Source organism: Panthera tigris, chromosome X (genome assembly GCF_018350195.1).
Source record: "Panthera tigris isolate Pti1 chromosome X, P.tigris_Pti1_mat1.1, whole genome shotgun sequence".
Taxonomy (NCBI): domain Eukaryota; kingdom Metazoa; phylum Chordata; class Mammalia; order Carnivora; family Felidae; genus Panthera; species Panthera tigris.
The window spans coordinates 35,435,084-35,448,487 of NC_056677.1; the positions used below are offsets into that span (position 1 = coordinate 35,435,084).

Below are 13,404 nucleotides of genomic sequence, written 5' to 3' on the forward strand. Positions count from 1 at the left end.
TGAAAGGTAAATAAATAATTGGATGAAAAAATTGTTTTAGGATAGAGAACATTTCACTCACATCCGTCAGATTAAAATCTTTGGAAATTTCTGTTTCAATAGATATCTTTAAAAATTGAAAAGTACCTTTTAAAAAGGATATTCTAAAGGAAAATAGGGCAAAAATCTTACTAATACAACTGTGAGATGTGCTATGTTTGAGTTGTTGGTGATCAGGGAGGTAACATAAATGAAAGCTCCTGAAAGAAGTGATAACCCTCCCTCCCAAACTGATAATGTAACCACTAAACAAATACAGGAAGTGCAAATAGAAGAAATGAATGGGGATGGAGGTAGAATGTTAGCATGTTTGGCTGAGTTACTAAAGGAATGACTCACATCCAAATCACTTTTGGAAATCCTATAATTTATCATTTTAAAACTTACAGTACAATGTTTGGCACTATAGTATATATACATAATTCTTTCACATTTTTCAATTGTTCCTCTATTTGGTCATCACCAGATTCTGTGACACTTCAGATAGTTTCAGAACTAGCAGCATGATACTTCCGTGGCTCTTCAATTGAACTAAACACTTGAAATCTTTCATGAAGCCAGTCCAATTTTAATAAAAGAAATTGATTGCAAAATATGGAAAAATAAAATAACATTTCCTTTTAAGCCCTTTTGCTGGAAAAATGAAATTGTGATAAATATAGTTTCATTTTGAAACATACGGCTGCCCCTCAGACACAAATGAGTAGGAAAGGGATTGAAAAGTAGTTTGTTTCTTCCTTTTTGTGAGGTACTGCAATTAATTCCTCTAAAACAGAGCAAAAGCAGTAACTGCATTCATTCAATAGATGCTCCATTCATGGTGAAGTTGAGGGAAGGTGCTCACAACACTCTGAGTATGGTCTGACCAACCTAGAAAAAATGAGAACACTTTAATTGTTTTGCCTATAAAAGAAAACCCAAACTTCTTACTGTGGTCTCCAAAGCCCCTAAGAGAGTGATCCTTGTCTGCTTCTCCACTGCTATCTCCTACTACTCTCTCCTTCGCTCACTACACCTGTAACCACACTGGGTCTAGCACATGCTGTTCCTTCAGTGTTAAGGCTTGTCCACTGTTCCAGATATGGGAAACACTTGTTTCCCAGCTCATCACATGTTTCTGGCTTCTCATCCTTCCAGTGTCAGCTTAAATGAGAAAATCCTTAGGGAGGCCTCCCTTGGCTATTTGATATTAGGAATATATAAGGAATTCCATTGCAGCATTGTAGAAGCCAAACCATATGATCTTAGCTGTCTCAGTAGAATGGTTAAGTAAATTACTATATTTCCATGTAACTGTTCAAGTGAAGGAATTAGACGTACATGTACCAACATGGATTCATCTCAAAAACAATACTGAATGAAAACACCCATCTTTTTTGATACCATTTCTGTCCATTTTTATTTTTTTATTCTTTAAAATTTAATTTTAATTCCAGTATAGTCAACATACACTGTTATATTATTTTCAGATATACAATATAGTGATCCAACAGTTCTATACATTACCCTGTGCTCATCATGACAAGTTCACTCCTTAATCCCCATCACTTATTTTATCCATTACCCCACCCACCTCCCTTCTGGTAACCATCAGTTTGTTCTCTATACTTAAGAGTCTGTTCCTTGCTTTGTCTCTCTCTTTCTCTCTTTTTTCCTTCACTCATTCGTTTTGTTTCTTATCTGTCCATTTTTTTTAAATTTTTTTTTTTAACGTTTGTTTTTTTTTAGACAGAGAGAGACAGAGCATGAACGGGGGGGGGGGGGGGGTCAGAGAGAGGGAGACACAGAATCCGAAACAGGCTCCAGGCTCCGAACGGTCAGCACAGAGCCCGACGCGGGGCTCGAACTCACGGACCGCGAGATCATGACCTGAGCCGAAGTCGGACGCTCAACCGACTGAGCCACCCAGGCGCCCCTCTTATCTGTCCATTTTTAAAGCACACAAAATAACTAATTTTATATACTGTAGTCAAGGTAAAAAATGTCAATGAAGATGATAGCACTTTCAGGATGGTAGTTACTTCTAGGGAGGGGTAAGGGACGAGGTAGTGCTTTATTGGATATTAGCTATTAGTTATATCTAATGGGTTTACTGAAGAAAAACCTGAAGGATATGTGACAATATTAATATCTATTAAATCTGGGGAGAGAGAGATGATTGTAAATATGTTCTGTACTTTTCAATATTTTTATAAAGATTTTATAATTAAAAAATGTTTAATGTTTATTTAATTTTGAGACACGGTGTGAGGGGGAAGGGGCAGAGAGAGAGAGGTAGACAGAGAATCTGAAGCTGGTTCTGCGCTGTCAGTGCAAAACCCTGCATGGGGCCTGAACTGAACCGTAAGATCATGACCTGAGCTGAAGTTGGATGCTCAAACAACTGAGCCACTCAGGGGCCCCAAGATTTCATAAGTTTTTTAAGTTGAAATTAAAATGTTTCTATTAGTATAATTTATAAAAGCTGCCATAACAAACCCCCAATCTCAGTGACTTAACATGATAAGAGTTTATTTCTCGTGTTCACAAAGTTCAGTAAAGATGTACCTGATGGAGAGGCTCTCTCTAAGTAGTAACCCAGAGATCTAGACTCCTTCTTTTTTTTTTTAATGTTTATTTATTTTTGAGAGAGAGAGACAGTGAGAACCAGGGAGGGGCAGAGAGAGAGGGGTAGACACAGAATCCAAAACAGGCTCCAGGCTCTGAGCTGTCAGCACACAGCACAACGTGGGGCTCGAACTCACGAACATGAGATCATGACCCGAGCCAAAGTCAGACACTTAACCGACTGAGCCACCCAGGTGCCCCAGGACTCCTTCTATTTTGGGAAGCCATCGCTCTAAGTGGGAGATTTTTTCTATGTCCACCCACATTCCATTAGTCAGAATTAGTTACATAGCCCTTTTAAATGCTAGGAGCTGGGTCGATCCATGTTGTCTCAAATGGCAAGACCTTATTCTTTTTTTATGGCTGGGTGATATTCCACTGTACATATACCACATCTTATTTATTCATTTATCAGCAGACACTTAGGTTGCTTCCATGTCTTTGTTACCGTAAATAATGCTTCAGTGTAGGTCAGGGAGTGAGGGGTAGATGAACTAGGTGAAGGGGATTAAGAGGTACAACTTTCCAGTTATAGTAAGTCACAGAGATGAAAAGTACCACATAGGAAATATTGTCAACAATATTATAATAACGTTATATGGAGACAGATAGTGACTACACTTCCGTGGTGAGCACAGCTTAGTGTATAGACTTGTTAAATCACTATGTTGTACCCCTGAAATTAATATAATATTGTATGACAATTACACTTCAATAATACATTTTTTTAAAAAATAAAGGCTAGGGAGCTGGGAAATACAGTCTTCTTGTGTGCCTAGGAAGAAAATGAAATGGTTTGGCGAACAAAGAATATTTCTTTTTACCACAAAACTAAAGTAGTCTTCTCTCTCTCTCTTTTTTTTCCCTTAGAGCATGGTCTCTGGAATCCGACCACTTAGATTAAAGTCCTAGCTTGACCACTTGCCATCTGAATGCTCTCCAGCAAGTTATTTCACTTCTCTGGGTCTCAGTTTCCTCATCTGTAATAATAGTATTTACCTCAGAGGATGACCATGAAGAACTAATGAGTTAACATTTGCAAACAGTAAGTGATCTATAAATATTAACTATTACCACCATCATCACTTAGGAGTAATAATTCTTATATTTGGTTTTTCACCTAATAACCTATGAATTTAGTGTCTTTCCCTGCCCTCATGTGGCTCTCGCTCTGATAATCCCAGCACCTAGCATAGTGCCCTAGCTATCTGGTTTTAATGAATGAATGGGACAGGTATATTCCTTCACCTATACACTGTAGTTCTATTTATATTGCATTAACCTATTTGGGATTAAGATTGACTCACGTGTATTTACGTGTGAAAAAGAAGTGTCTAGGCTTTCTACAAAAACACTTAAGAAAAAAACTTGGTGGAGGTAGATGAACTACAATTGGCAACATGTTGACAGTTATTAAAGTTGATGATGGATACATGGAAGTTTCTTACACTCTGTTCTTTCTCCTCTTTTCTGTATGCACGAGAATATATATAATAAAAAGTTTTGAAAAATCAAAACTGGGTACTCAACTAAAGGTCCAGATCTTTTTTTCTTTCCTAATCGACAGCTTTTAATATATGTATCTACTCAATCTTTGAGAGTTTTTAAAACATTTTTGTAATTTATGGAGTGTTTAACATTAAAAAAACTACAAGGAAATTTAAATTATAACTGCTTGTAAAAGAAATGAATGTGTCAAATATTTTAACAATTTTGGTTTCAGGCCTTGGAATAAGAATGTTTGCAAGGAGCTCTAAAAAAAACTTACCCAGATTTATAATCTTAAGAATTTCTAGCTGTGCTAAAATTCAGTATCTTTTTTTTCACCTCACAGTTACTTTTTAAAAACTTTGTGGTGAGAACATTTAAGATCTACTCTCTTAGCAACTTTAAAATATACAGCACGTGTTAACTATAGTCACCATGCTGTATATTAGATCCCCAGAACTTATTCATTTTATAACTGGAAGTTTATACCATTTGACTGTCTCCCCATTTCCCCCACCCCCGGCCCCTGGCAACCACCAGTCTACTCTCTCCTTCTATGAGTTTGGCCTTTCTGAGTTCCCACGTGTTAGTGCAACCATACAGTATTTGTTTTTCTATGTATGACTTACTTTAGTTAGCATATTGCCATCAAAGTTTTATCCAAATAGCAGTGTTTCCTTCTTTCCTTCTTTTATGGCTGATTAATATTCCTCTGTGTGTCTTTGTGTGTGTGTGTGTGTGTGTGTGTGTGTGTGTACATAGATAGATGAGTATCACATTTTTTTAATCCAGTCATCCATTGACAGACACGTTGTTTCCATGTTTTGGCTATTATGAATAATGCTGCAGTGAACATGTGGGGTGCAGATACCTCTTTGTAAAATTCATTATCTTTTAAACAAATGATTTCTAATGGATGAACAAAGGAAGAAGAAAAAGAATTATAAGAACTATATTTAGAATGCTGGTATTATATTCATCACTAAGATAAAAATCTTATCTTGCCTTATTCTATCTTCATTAGGGAAGAATGCCAACCTCTGGATGCCAGGTGTTGGTACCATCCATAGGTGGCATCCATAGGTGCCAGAGTAATCCTCAGCACAGATCAGAGTGGCCAGATTAAACCTCAGCACAGCAAATAGCAGGGACATCAGCATGATAGCTCTGCTTCTCATGCCCCCAAGTCCCATGAAATGATGTGATGGACGCAGATGGAGACCCTGTGCTCAGCGAGTTGCATCATGGGTGAGAAACCCAGGGCCAAGGGTTCAACACCTTAATTCTCATCAATCAGATTGAGAGCTTGTTTGGAGGTTCCAGCAGGGAAGCACAGATAGTCGTATACCTCTGACTGATGAACAGTCCTCCTCTATCGGAGAAGGTCATCCTCTTCAACCAAGTGTGCAGCTTCGGGAGTGATGTACATGGAGTGGTGAGGTAGGAAGGGAGGCCCGCCTAGCCAGCCAGATCAGCCGAATCAACACTGGCAGTCCATGGAGTGACAGATGTCACAGCCAGATCACCCTCATATCATCATCAGTCAGACTGAAACAAGATTACACTGGTGCACACGTGAGAAGGGAGCTGAAGTGTCAGGCACAGCCGAGCAGTCCTGCTTTCATTGGGGCATCGGACAGAGCTGAATAGTGCTGCCATCCCGAGGGTGTCCAGCACAGGGGAATAGTTCCAATGTGGCCGCACCCACAGGAGTTTTTCTGTTTTCCTAGCTCAAGGATGAGATGACAAACCCAGCAGCAGGGTCATAGTGTCAACTGTAGCTGCTGCTTGACTCATGTGAACCACGTGATTGTTTTGTGATGCTGCAGTGCTGGATGAAGGGGACAAAGAAAGCATTCAGTGTTCCCACCCCTCCCCCCCCACCCACCCCACCCCCCCCCCGCACACACCTCACAGGGATGCAGGCGTTCCACCATCAGGTACCAGGGTTATTCTCTTTCCATGGCCGTGAAGGTCATTTGTTCTAAGTCAGTAGCCACTATGTCTCTCTTCACTCACCTGACTCCTACCTCCATGCAGACCTTCTTCCATTTCAGATGCGTGCTGTGATGGAACTTGGTAGAACCAAGAGTTCCCCCACCATCAAGCAGGCCACCGTAGGGATACTCCAGGGCTCATAAGTTTCACCAACTGACTCTTATCCTCATGGCCAGCAGTCTTCCTCCCCCAACAACTGAAACCAAGTGGTAGCAGAAGCAACAGATGCAGTCACCTTCCCTTTGTGGTCCAACTGCCACCTTAAGATGAAGCCAGTGAGGCTTCCCAGGTACTAGAACCAGAGGGGGAAAACGGTGACGAGTGACTAGAGATTGTCAGGGTGGAATCACAAACACAGAGTCCCAGACTCCCGTTGCTCCCAACCTTTCAGTCCTGACCTTCCCTACACGGCTGTTCCAAAGGAGATGCTCCCTTGGAAGCCTAATAGGCAATATGGCTCCATTCAGTCTCACCCAGGTGTGGACTCTTTCTACCAGTGTCTGCACGGGCCACATGAATGTGCTATTGGCCCGTAGCAATGGCTTTTCAGAGTTCACAGCCCCACAGAGCAGTGTTTGTACTACTAGGTGCCTGACCTGAGAGCTAGAGCATCAGCCACAGCCTGAGGCAGTTAACATATAACATGGATGGTCCTTAGCAGTACCGCCTAAGAGAAGAGTAATACCTATAAGCTTGGCCCATTGTACTGACCAGTCCTTACCACAGTTTTTCTTCCAGACCTGTTGGGGACACACAGGTGCTGCCACCCAGGACACATCATCAGCTTTTAGTTTGGCTGAACCATCAGTAAACCAAGCCCAAGGACCCTTAGGGACACTCTGGAAGTGGGGTCCCTAGGTAGCTGGAGGCTGGCCCTGCGAGTGATCTAGGAGGGGGAGCTACGATGGCCCCTAAACCTGTGGCCCCAATATCTTCATGTGAGGAGGACACACCTGTGGGGCTAAGCACGCTATTTTCATTAAGTAAGAAAAGACTGTTGTGCCTTTCCAACTCTGTTACCATCGAGTGGGCCCAACCTAAGAGGATATCTAGGTGCAGTGTTACCTGGAAGTACTGGGTAAGATGCTCAGTCTCCCCAAGTGCCCACCTAATAGCAGACCAGTAGCTGTTTTGCAAATGGAATGTTGTGGGTAGGTGCTAGGGTGGCAGCAAGTCCACAGTCCCAGGGGATGCCTCCAAGCAGAAGCAGCCTCCCTTCACCAGAGGTGTACGACAAGGGTCCAAAAAGCCAGACTCAGATGGTTACAGTTAATTCCCTTCCTCATATTACTTCATTTCCAATTCTGGCCAATTGAACGCATGGCTGTGAACGAGCTCTGGTATTCAAGTCATAAAATTTTTTATCCTGCTTCCTTGCCCTCCCTTCACCTCATTGTACCCTCATTAGAGACTAAGGCCTCTGGTCTGCCCTGGGGGTGGAGAAACTTCAACCCCCACCCTTAGTCCCCTTTCTCCTTAAAGGCAGTTAAATCAGAATACATAGTTCATGGTCAAGTGGTAAAGGTGCTGAAGGAAGAATTTGTTTTAAGGCAACCACTTGGCTTCTTAGTTCCTCCAGTAGAGAGAATGATTTCTGTGGAGGGATCTGGTTTCACAAAGGCACTCTCAGTTCCAACTGGGTCGATGACTAACTGGCTGCTGCCCCCTCCCCCATAGCTCAATATCCGGACCAAATCTCTTTGGTCCTCACCCTCTCCATGTCTTCTGTGCTTAGCTCCTGCTTGAACAGCCATATCCACGTTGCCTTATGGGTCCCTTTGGAGGGAATTTGATACTCCCTTCCTTAGTTTTGTCTTGCATTGCAGTCTTTGCCTTGTTTGGGTTGCCCATCTTTATCCCAGGCATTTTTTTGGCTCAGGGTCAGCAGTGCCCACACAGAGGGCCTTCGAGTACTAAAAACAAAGGTAGTGGAGTCTTCCACCTGCGGGGGGGCAAACCACAACACCCTTTCAGCCATTCTCTGAAGTGAGGGGCTCATCATGAGGGCTTTCATTGTGTCCATTTTGCAGTCAGTCTGGAGCATCTACAGCACTCAGGCTTTGAATAACTTCTTCCATGGTGTTCCATGGCATTTTTAAAATCAGCATTGGGGAAAGCTTTCTGGTTTGGCCATAATGTCATCATTGAAACAGAAATTCACAGGTGCCTGGGTGGCTCAGTCGGTTGAGCGTCCGACTTGGGCCCAGGTCATGATCTTGCGGTTTGTGGGTTCAAGCCCTATGTAGGGCTCTGTGCTGACAGCTTGGAGCCTGGAACCTGCTTCGAATTCTGTGTCTCCCTCTTTCTCTGCAACCCCGCCTTCCCTGCTCGCGTTCTGTCTCTCTCTCAAACATAAACATTAAAAACTTAAAAAAAATTTTTTTTTATCATTTATTCATTTTTGAGAGAGAGAGACAGAGCATGAGCGGGGATGGGGCAGAGAGAGGGAGACACAGAATCCGAAGCAGGCTCCAGGCTCTGAGCTGTCAGCACAGAGCCCAACGCAGGGCTCGAACTCACGAACTGCGAGATCATGACCTGAGCCAAAGTCGGACGCTCAGCTGACTGAGCCACCCAGGTGCCCCGATATTTAAATATTTTTAAAAATTCAAAGTAGCAAGCCTTGTTGAGGGCATAATTGTGTCCCAGTTACATAGTAGCTTAAAGCATGTGAGACAGCCTAGCTGCTGCCATTCATTCTCGCTCCCTCATCACACAGACATACCAGCCAGGTCTTCAACAGCTCTCCAGTCTGTCAGCCAAAGCCATCCCGGGTGTCCCTCACCAGAATGGGTGGATTGAAAACTGATTTTGTTGGACTCCAGGTTTGTCCCTGGTGATCTTAGGCTGATTAGGGTAGGATCATTTGGAGTTTCTACCCAGGTATGGCCAAGCCCCTCACTGCTATGGACCAGCACCCTTCATTTGGTAATAATGTACACATCTGCAGCCCCTTGCATCGCATCCACTTGAGGCATCTCTATCCCTAATAACATGGAGTTTGCACTGAATCTGGACCCTGATGATCTCTTTGGCTCTTTGGTTGTCAGATTTGTTATACCATCCTGGGATTTTAGAGTTCTGATCAATCTGTGGTGGCCTCTGATGAAATATGCCTTTTAATACCATCCTCTGTGTTCTGCATGTCCATCATCTTGTATGTTGTCTGATAACTTAGAGATTGGCCTTGGGAGAGATCTTTGTAAATATTCTGTCCTCCAGGAGGCTGCTGATTTCTCCAGTCAGCAGTTGAAGTGCTTTAACATTAGAGTCAAGGTCCCAAGTCATTCATAAGTGATATTTTTATGTTTAACTGAGTGTCAGCTAATGTCCCATGGGGTTTTTGGCTAATGAACATACTAACTTCTGGCATAACTTCACTGAGGACAATTTAGAATTGTAATGGCCACTTTAGGCAACTTTGACACGAATAAGATTGTTCGTCTGAGAGGGGCTTTAGAACAAAAAAAAAAAAAAAAACTCATGAGGAGACTACCTTGTCTAAAAAAAAGAAATCACATTATTTTCCCATGCATTGAGTATTAATAAGCACTGAATTTTCCTGGTATGACTTGATAAAATTACCAAGGCCCTAAGTTATTGGTTAAAACACCTCCAATGACTGTTGTGGGTAGGTGTATATAACTGTCAAAATGGGTGTTTAGCTTTTGCAGTGATAATGTCATTCTGAAACCGGTTCCTTCTCTCCTTTTACAGTTTTTCTTTTTCTCTTTGCCTCACTTGGGAAATTTTAAAGATTATCATAAAAATTATTTTGTCATTAGGTGCATATTCTAGGAATATCTAGTACAGATAGTTATAAATGTCTATGAGAAAGAAAAAACATAATAAACTTTCTTTCGCTTTAGAAAACATGACAGACTTAAATAGTGGCCTTTTTTAGTAGACTTACAAGGTGAGAAGAGTGTCTTCTTTTGGTTTTAATCTGTAAAATTATTGCAAGTCAGTGTTCTACTTAAGCAGGCTCCATGCTCAACACAGAGCCCAATGCAGAGCTTGATGCCACGAGTGTGGGATCATGACCTGAGCTGAAATCAAGAGCCGGATCCTCAACCAACCGAGCCACCCAGGCCCCCTATGAATATAATCTAAAAAGTGTATCCAGGGAATCTTGGCTAGAAGGTTCTTGATTTCCTGTCTATTGGTTTTCTCTGGGTCTGGAGAAAGCCAAAGTTGGCCGGGGAGATTAAAGGAGATAATAAAAATAATTATACTATATGCAATATAATAATAACGTAAAACATGAATATGTATACAGGAAAATGGATATTATTTGTCTGTTAGGGAAATTATTAAGTTTATTAAATTATTAAACTTATTAAAATAGTAATTTCAATGTAATTCATATTTTGTTTAATATGTCAACACTAATTATGTCTTAAAATTAAAGCCCTTAATTTTATTGTGTATTTACATTGCTATATGTTTACATACAAACACATTCATATGAAGGTATATTAAGGAGTGATGTCACTGCACGTTGCAGAGTAGGGAACTCCAGGGCTGCATCCTCCCCAGAAGAAACCAATGAGCTGGCAAAAGCTATCATAATCAGCTTTTGCAAAACACTAGAACCGAGTCAGTTATAACTACCAGAGGAAGGCTTGATGAAGGCAACAGCTGCTGTGCTGTGGAAAGAGAACATAGTGGCCTTTTAAATTGCCCACTACGGTCCCCCACACCCTAGATTGGGAGCACCAAGAGGACAGCCGTCCACACTCTTACTGCAGGTTGCTAGTGCCTAGGAGAGCAATATGGACCTTATTCTCAAATAATTGTGCTTGTGGGTTTAGAATCGTCTGGTAGCTCTCTAAAGGACCTGCACAATGTTTACCTTTGTTTCTGTCAACTCAGAGCATTCCTGGACCTGGGGCACCTTCCCGAGCAGCTTTTACCAAAAACATTTAAAGGCCCACATATTGGCTATAGCAGCCTGGGAGCAAGGGACAACAGTCAGGACAACAAATAGACCATAAAGCCTAGGAAGGAAGAGATTGGGAAAGGAGATACATGGAGAATTAGGGACTTTTAGAAGCTCCCACATATACCTGGGAATCAGGAAGGCCTCATGTGTGCCCAGGGCTGGATACATCCTCAAAAAAACCCTGAAAAGACCCTAAGCTTTTACCTCCAGCTCGACTTCAGGCTCCATACAATCAGAATGTGAAGGCTAAGGCAGAGTCACAAATGGCCTGACTAAGCATTGGAGAAGTGCTCCCACATTGAGCCAATCTTAGAAGACTGGAAGAGTAGTTTATTTTTTTCTTTTTCCTTCCTTCTTCCCCTTTGTTCTTCTTTCTTCCTCCTCTTTCTCTTCCTCTTTCTTCTTTCCCAGTATTTACAGAAACTCTGTACTAACTGACCACAAAGCTAACAAAACAGAGGCTTAGGTAGCCATATGTGACAAAGAATACAGATTTTACAAATATAGTTTAGAAAAGTTACTAAACAAGCAACAGCATAGATCAATGGAATAGAGTTGAGAATTCAGAAAGAAACCTGTATATCTATGGCCAACTGATTTTTGACAAGAGTGCCAAAACCATTGAAGGAGGAAAGAATTGTCTCTTCAATAAATGGTGCTGGGAAACTAGGTATACACATGCAAAAGAATGAAATTGGACCCTTACCTTATACTATATACAAAAATTAACTCAAAAATGGATGAAAGACCTAAACGTAAAAGCTAAAACTATAAAACTCTTAGAAGAAAACATAGGGGTAAAATTTCATGACTTTAGATTTGACAATGGATTCTTAAATATGATACCAAAAGCACAGGCAATAAAAGAAGTGGGAGATAAATTGGACTCCATCATAATTAGAAACTTTTGCAAAAATGAACTATTGGGACCTCATCAAAATAAAAACTTCTGCACAGCGAAGGAACAATCAGCAAAACTAAAAGGCAACCGACAGAATGGGAGAAGATATTTGCAAATGACATATCGGATAAAGGGTTAGCATCCAAAATCTATAAAGAACTTATCGAACTCAACACCCAAAAAACAAATAATCCAGTGAAGAAATGGGCAAAAGACATGAATAGACACTTCTCCAAAGAAGACATCCAGATGGCCAACAGATGCATGACAAAATGCTCAACATCACTCATCAGCAGGGAAATACAAATCAAAACCACAATGAGATACCACCCCACACCTGTCAGAATGGCTAACATGAACAACTCAGGCAACAACAGATGTTGGTGAGGATGTGGAGAGAGAGGATCTCTTTTGCATTGTTGGTGGGAATGCAAACTGGTGCAGTCACTCTGGAAAACAGTATGGAGGTTCCTCAAAAAATTAAAAATAGAACTACCCTACGACCCAGCAATGGCACTACTAGGTATTTATCCAAGGGATACAGGGATGCTGTTTCGAAGGGGCACATACACCCGCATGTTTATAGCAGCACTATCAACAATAGCCGAAGTATGGAAAGAGCCCAAATGTCCATCGATGAATGAATGGATAAAGAAGATGTGGTATATATATACAATGGAGTATTACCCGGCAATCAAAAAGAATGAAATCTTGCCATTTGCAACTACGTGGATGGAACTAGAGGGTATTATGCTAAGCAAAATTAGTCAGAGAAAGACAAATATCATATGACTTCACTCATAGGAGGACTTTAAGACACAGAACACGTGAACACATGGGAAGGGAAGCAAAAATAATATAAAAACAGGGACGGGGACAAAACATAAGAGACTCTTAAATATAAAGAACAAACAGAGGGTTCCTGGAGGGGTTGTGGGAGGGGGGATCGGCTAAATGGGTAAGGGGCATTAAGGAATCTACTGACCCAGCAATAGCACTGCTAGGAATTTATCCAAGGGATACAGGAGTACTGATGCATAGGGGCACTTGTACCCCAATGTTTATAGCAGCACTCTCAACAATAGCCAAATTATGGAAAGAGCCTAAATGTCCATCAACTGATGAATGGATAAAGAAATTGTGGTTTATATACACAATGGAATACTATGTGGCAATGAGAAAAAATGAAATATGGCCTTTTGTAGCAACGTGGATGGAACTGGAGAGTGTGATGCTAAGTGAAATAAGCCATACAGAGAAAGACAGATACCATATGGTTTCACTCTTATGTGGATCCTGAGAAACGTAACAGAAACCCATGGGGGAGGGGAAGGAAAAAAAAAAGAGGTTAGAGTGGGAGAGAGCCAAAGCATAAGAGACTGTTAAAAACTGAGAACAAACTGAGGGTTGATGGGGAGTGGGAGGG

General features: G+C 41.4%; 1 long non-coding RNA gene across 1 annotated transcript in view; it reads left to right on the forward strand.

Annotated features, from left to right (window-relative positions):
- Positions 1–5,309, forward strand: part of LOC122235509 — a 78,483-nt gene extending 73,174 nt beyond the window's left edge. The window contains exons 3-4 of the long non-coding RNA XR_006213578.1: positions 3,517–3,691; positions 5,159–5,309. This is a non-coding gene — a long non-coding RNA (uncharacterized LOC122235509). The remainder of the gene's footprint in view (positions 1–3,516; positions 3,692–5,158) is intronic.
- Positions 5,310–13,404: the final 8,095 nt, after the last annotated feature.